This window comes from Telmatherina bonti, assembly GCF_933228915.1.
Source record: "Telmatherina bonti genome assembly, chromosome: 17".
Lineage (NCBI taxonomy): Eukaryota > Metazoa > Chordata > Actinopteri > Atheriniformes > Telmatherinidae > Telmatherina > Telmatherina bonti.
In genome coordinates this window covers 1,758,201-1,764,918 of record NC_136615.1, presented here as the reverse complement: position 1 = coordinate 1,764,918, position 6,718 = coordinate 1,758,201, and the positions used below count along the sequence as shown (strand labels likewise).

At 55.8% G+C, this 6,718-nt stretch overlaps 1 protein-coding gene across 4 annotated transcripts in view; it reads right to left on the bottom strand.

The window, feature by feature from the left end:
• Positions 1 to 6,499: 6,499 nt before the first annotated feature.
• ythdc1 (YTH N6-methyladenosine RNA binding protein C1) overlaps positions 6,500 to 6,718 on the bottom strand; it is a 16,996-nt gene continuing 16,777 nt past the window's right edge. For 2 of the 4 annotated variants that reach the window (XM_079256087.1, XM_079256088.1), the window contains exon 16: positions 6,501 to 6,718. This exon is cut by the window's right edge and continues 347 nt beyond it. The gene's annotated coding sequence lies outside the window, so the exon portion shown is untranslated. The other 2 variants (XR_013771646.1, XR_013771647.1) reach the window with 2 other exon arrangements.

Sequence of the window (6,718 nt, the reverse complement as noted above, 5' to 3'; positions counted from 1 at the left end):
ATAGAGACACACAATTTGTTTCCCATTCGCCAAATTATTTATTGTTTAGATATAAATGCAGTCATGATCTGGGGAGTAACACATCATTACCATCCTCTGCCTCTCATCAGCCTCACAGACGGTTCCTGGAGATGCTGCTGGTTCTCCTGCTGGTTGTTCCCCAGCTGCCCTCCTGACATCTTCATCATCATCATCATCATCATCATCATCATCTGGCTCCAGAAGGTCACCGCTGCTCATGCAGATGTTGTGGAGGACGGTGGACGGACCTCCACCTGGTCTCTAGGATCCTGAAAGACGGACCTCCACCTGGTCTCTGGGGTCCTGAAAGACGGACCTCCACCTGGTCTCTGGGGTCCTGAAAGACGGACCTCCACCTGGTCTCTGGGGTCCTGAAAGACGGACCTCCACCTGGTCTCTGGGGTCCTGAAAGACGGACCTCCACCTGGTCTCTGGGGTCCTGAAAGACGGACCTCCACCTGGTCTCTAGGATCCTGAAAGACGGACCTCCACCTGGTCTCTAAGATCCTGAAAGACGGACCTCCACCTGGTCTCTAGGATCCTGAAAGACGGGCCTCCGCCTGGTCTCTAGGATCCTGAAAGACGGACCTCCGCCTGGTCTCTAGGATCCTGAAAGACGGGCCTCCGCCTGGTCTCTAGGATCCTGAAAGACGGACCTCCACCTGGTCTCTGGGATCCTGAAAGACGGACCTCCACCTGGTCTCTAGGATCCTGAAAGACGGACCTCCACCTGGTCTCTAGGATCCTGAAAGACGGACCTCCGCCTGGTCTCTAGGATCCTGAAAGACGGACCTCCACCTGGACTCTAGGGTCCTGAAAGACGGACCTCCACCTGGACTCTAGGACCCTGAAAGACGGACCTCCACCTGGTCTCTAGGATCCTGAAAGACGGACCTCCACCTGGTCTCTAGGATCCTGAAAGACGGACCTCCACCTGGTCTCTAGGGTCCTGAAAGACGGACCTCCACCTGGTCTCTAGGATCCTGAAAGACGGACCTCCACCTGGTCTCTAGGATCCTGAAAGACGGACCTCCACCTGGTCTCTAAGATCCTGAAAGACGGACCTCCGCCTGGTCTCTAGGATCCTGAAAGACGGGCCTCCGCCTGGTCTCTAGGATCCTGAAAGACGGGCCTCCGCCTGGTCTCTAGGGTCCTGAAAGACGGACCTCCGCCTGGTCTCTAGGGTCCTGAAAGACGGACCTCCACCTGGTCTCTAAGATCCTGAAAGACGGACCTCCGCCTGGTCTCTAGGATCCTGAAAGACGGGCCTCCGCCTGGTCTCTAGGATCCTGAAAGACGGACCTCCGCCTGGTCTCTAGGATCCTGAAAGACGGACCTCCGCCTGGTCTCTAGGGTCCTGAAAGACGGACCTCCGCCTGGTCTCTAGGGTCCTGAAAGACGGACCTCCGCCTGGTCTCTAGGGTCCTGAAAGACGGACCTCCGCCTGGTCTCTAGGGTCCTGAAAGACGGACCTCCGCCTGGTCTCTAGGGTCCTGAAAGACGGACCTCCGCCTGGTCTCTAGGGTCCTGAAAGACGGACCTCCGCCTGGTCTCTAGGGTCCTGAAAGACGGACCTCCACCTGGTCTCTAGGGTCCTGAAAGACGGACCTCCACCTGGTCTCTGGGATCCTGAAAGACGGACCTCCACCTGGTCTCTGGGATCCTGAAAGACGGACCTCCACCTGGTCTCTGGGATCCTGAAAGACGGACCTCCACCTGGTCTCTGGGATCCTGAAAGACGGACCTCCGCCTGGTCTCTAGGATCCTGAAAGACGGACCTCCGCCTGGTCTCTAGGATCCTGAAAGACGGACCTCCGCCTGGTCTCTAGGATCCTGAAAGACAGACCTCCGCCTGGTCTCTAGGATCCTGAAAGACAGACCTCCGCCTGGTCTCTAGGATCCTGAAAGACAGACCTCCGCCTGGTCTCTGGGGTCCTGAAAGACGGACCTCCGCCTGGTCTCTAGGATCCTGAAAGACGGACCTCCACCTGGTCTCTAGGATCCTGAAAGACTGACCTCCACCTGGTCTCTAGGATCCTGAAAGACGGACCTCCACCTGGTCTCTAGGATCCTGAAAGACGGACCTCACCTGGTCTCTAGGATCCTGAAAGACGGACCTCACCTGGTCTCTAGGATCCTGAAAGACTGACCTCCACCTGGTCTCTAGGATCCTGAAAGACGGACCTCCACCTGGTCTCTAGGATCCTGAAAGACGGACCTCCACCTGGTCTCTAGGATCCTGAAAGACGGACCTCCACCTGGTCTCTAGGGTCCTGAAAGACGGACCTCCACCTGGTCTCTGGGATCCTGAAAGACGGACCTCCACCTGGTCTCTGGGATCCTGAAAGACGGACCTCCACCTGGTCTCTAGGATCCTGAAAGACGGACCTCCACCTGGTCTCTAGGATCCTGAAAGACGGCCCTCCACCTGGTCTCTAGGATCCTGAAAGACGGCCCTCCACCTGGTCTCTAGGATCCTGAAAGACGGCCCTCCACCTGGTCTCTAGGATCCTGAAAGACGGACCTCCACCTGGTCTCTAGGATCCTGAAAGACAGACCTCCACCTGGTCTCTGGGATCCTGAAAGACTGACCTCCACCTGGTCTCTGGGATCCTGAAAGACGGACCTCCACCTGGTCTCTGGGATCCTGAAAGACGGACCTCCACCTGGTCTCTGGGATCCTGAATATCTTTGCATATTTAAAAGCTGTTTTATTAGTGTTTTAATTTGCACTTTATGATACTAATAAGCCTGAGGGAGACATGCAGAGACACATGACAGTCTGATGTTGCTTTATATAGTTAACAACTGAGATAGATCACTCTAGTGTAGGCCATAATATATGATGATATGATACATAAAGTTATGTTTGCTGGATTTGTTCATTTATTTATTACAACTTCTTAAAAAGAATTTAGTGGGACGAACCGTCTCTGAAACGATGAGCCAACAATGATGTGAGACTGGCAACAGGTCCGCACTCTGGGTACGTATGCAGGCGGGTCATACATGTTAGAAATAAATAAATATACGTACCAACTCATGTTCAGCCAATCGGAGGAGGATCCTTCATCACCTTTAATGTGATGGAGTTTCATGAGAAGCAAATTCATTCTCCTAATTTAGCGCTTTGTTTTACTTTTGGCAGCAGAATAATTGTGGTCAAATGCGAGTTCGTCACCACCGGTTAGTGCTCTACGTCCATGTTCCATTTGGGACAGTACTTACCCACCGTAGTGCGCACTACAGAGAAAAGTGCGTAGTGCACACTATGCACTAACGAACTGAGACACTGCCCATGACCCTGTTGAACAGCTGGTCACGCTCTCGTCTAATCACAGCGCAGCTCGGACTCTATGGCCCTGAATAGTTTTCCTGTTTTCTCTTGTTTATTCAGGCAATACAGTAGTCAGCTTCTGAAGTAGATCAAGATTTCTCATAGAAGGTGAATAAACACCAGAAATTACTGGTACATCATCTCAGTGGAGCTTGTTGGGGTCATGTTCCAAACCTAAAGCTACGTTTGTGTCACCTCCAAACATGATTATCTGATACAAGGCAAAGCATGGTCCGGAAAACAATCAAGCAATGATTAACTGAGTGCGGGTAATCATTTAACGCTTTAACGGCTTCTTTTGAAGTGAAAAGCATCGACAGTGCCACACGCAAAGTGTAGAGGAAGAATGATAATGCTGACCTGAAAACGGCTATCAGGATGCTGCGAGGAGGAAGAGATTCAGCTGCTATTGGGACAGAACTGAGTGTCATTTCCAGGGCATGGGTTGGATGCAGGAGGTCTGGTCATGTCAGCAGAAGTCATGGTGGTGGACGACAGATGGCCACATCTGCCCAAGACAGATAACTCCCCCTTTTAGGCCAAAGGAACCGGTTCTTGCCTGCAGAACTGCAGAATACAACAGGAGTCTTCAGACAGTCCGAAGACGACTGCATGAAGCTAACTTGGGGGACCAGCAGTGAGCGTACCTCTGACTAGAGCAAACAAGCAAGCATGGCTGCAGTTTGGAGTCTGTGATGCCCTGGAGACCAAAATTTGCAACAGAACATTGTGCAGCGCGGTGACCTCCATCATGGTGTGGGGAGGACTCTCCATGAGAGGCAGGACAGATCTTGTGCTCATTAAAAACGGCAATACAGAAACCTGAGGCCTGTTGGACCTCATGCAGGAGCGATGTGGCCAGATTTCCTGCTGATGGATGACCATATGGCCACATTGGGCAAAGTTGCTCACAGAGTTTCTTGGAGAGCATCACAAGAATGGAGCGGCCAGTGCGGCCTGCTGAGCCGAACAACAAATGTCAGAATTGCAGTGATGGAACGTCTTGATCCTCTTCAAAAGTTGACCCTGTAGAACAGCAGTCTCTTAGCGGTATCGCTGCACTGTGTTCTCTGTCGAACCATATCCCTGCATCTATCAGCCGTAGAACCTTATTGCCGGCACCTGTAGAACCGTATCGCAGCCATCTGAGTATAGAAGGCTTTAGCGGGCAGAAGTGACAGTTAGCTCGTAGCTAATCCCTGTAGAAGTTAGCAGCTGTTAGCGGGTGGTGGTATTACAGTTAGCAGGGTGATGCTGTAAAAACTCTTCCACACAGAATGAGACACAGATGCACAAGTTTTTCTCTGAACATTAAAAAGATTTAATTTTAGACTGGAAGTATCCAACCTTTCAAAACAAAAGATAAAAAAATACAGTTTTCTGCTCCCTGCCAATCATGTGACCTTGTGGAAGAACCCCCCTCACATTGGGAACAACCGAACAAAATACTGACACAAATTCTGGGTAATGAAGTAAATTCCGGTTTAACACAAAGCTCGGAAATAAAAGTTGAAACAAAAAAAACTTTGACAGTTTTACACCTGCAAGGAAAGTGGTGATGTCATAGTGTAGTTTTTAAAAGTTGTTTAGATTTTTCTAACACCGGTCAGCGGGACACCTTCGGTACCGTCAGCGGGACACCTTCGGTACCGTCAGCGGGACACCTTCGGTACCGTCGGGACACCCTCGGCGGGACACCTTCGGTACCGTCGGGACACCCTCGGCGGGGCACCTTCGGTACCGTTGGCGGGACACCGTCGGTACCGTTGGCGGGACACCTTCGGTACCGTCAGCGGGACACCTTCGGCGGGACACCTTCGGTACCGTCAGCGGGACACCTTCGGCGGGACACCTTCGGTACCGTCAGCGGGACACCTTCGGTACCGTCAGCGGGACACCTTCGGCGGGACACCTTCGGTACCGTCAGCGGGACACCTTCGGCGGGACACCTTCGGTACCGTCAGCGGGACACCTTCGGTACCGTCAGCGGGACACCTTCGGTACCGTCGGGACACCCTCGGCGGGACACCTTCGGTACCGTCGGGACACCCTCGGCGGGGCACCTTCGGTACCGTTGGCGGGACACCGTCGGTACCGTTGGCGGGACACCTTCGGTACCGTCGGGACACCCTCGGCGGGACACCTTCGGTACCGTCGGGACACCCTCGGCGGGGCACCTTCGGTACCGTTGGCGGGACACCGTCGGTACCGTTGGCGGGACACCTTCGGTACCGTCGGCGGGACACCTTCGGTACCGTCGGGACACCTTCGGCGGGACACCTTCGGTACCGTCGGCGGGACACCTTCGGCGGGACACCTTCGGTACCGTCGGCGGGACACCTTCGGTACCGTCGGCGGGACACCTTCGGCGGGACACCTTCGGTACCGTCGGCGGGACACCTTCGGTACCGTCGGCGGGACACCTTCGGTACCGTCGGCGGGACACCTTCGGTACCGTCAGCGGGACACCTTCGGCGGGACACCTCCGGTACCGTCAGCGGGACACCTCCGGTACCGTCAGCGGGACACCTCCGGTACCGTCAGCGGGACACCTCCGGTACCGTCGGCGGGACACCTTCGGTACCGTCGGCGGGACACCTCCGGTACCGTCGGCGGGACACCTCCGGTACCGTCAGCGGGACACCTTCGGTACCATCGGCGGGGGTACCGTTGGCGGGACACCTTCGGTACCGTTGGCGGGACACCTTCGGTACCGTCGGGACACCTTCGGTACCGTTGGCGGGACACCTTCGGTACCGTTGGCGGGACACCTTCGGTACCATCGGCGGGGGTACCGTTGGCGGGACACCTTCGGTACCGTTGGCGGGACACCTTCGGTACCGTCGGCGGGACACCTTCGGTACCGTCGGCGGGACACCTTCGGTACCGTCGGCGGGACACCTTCGGTATCGTCGGCGGGACACCGTCGGCAGGACACCTTCGGTACCGCCGGGACAACTTCGGTACCGGCGGCGGGACACCTTCGGTACCGTCAGCGGGACACCTTCGGTACCGTCGGGACACCTTCGGTACCGTCGGCGGGACACCTTCGGTACCATCGGCGGGGGTACCGTTGGCGGGACACCTTCGGTACCGTCGGCGGGACACCTTCGGTACCGTCGGCGGGACACCTTCGGTATCGTCGGCGGGACACCTTCGGTATCGTCGGCGGGACACCGTCGGTACCGTCGGCGGGACACCTTCGGTATCGTCGGCGGGACACCGTCGGCGGGACACCTTCGGTAACATCGGCGGGGTACCGTTGGCGGGACACCTTCGGTACCGTCGGCGGGACACCTTCGGTACCGTCGGCGGGACACCTTCGGTACCGTCGGCGGGACACCTTCGGTACCGTCGGCG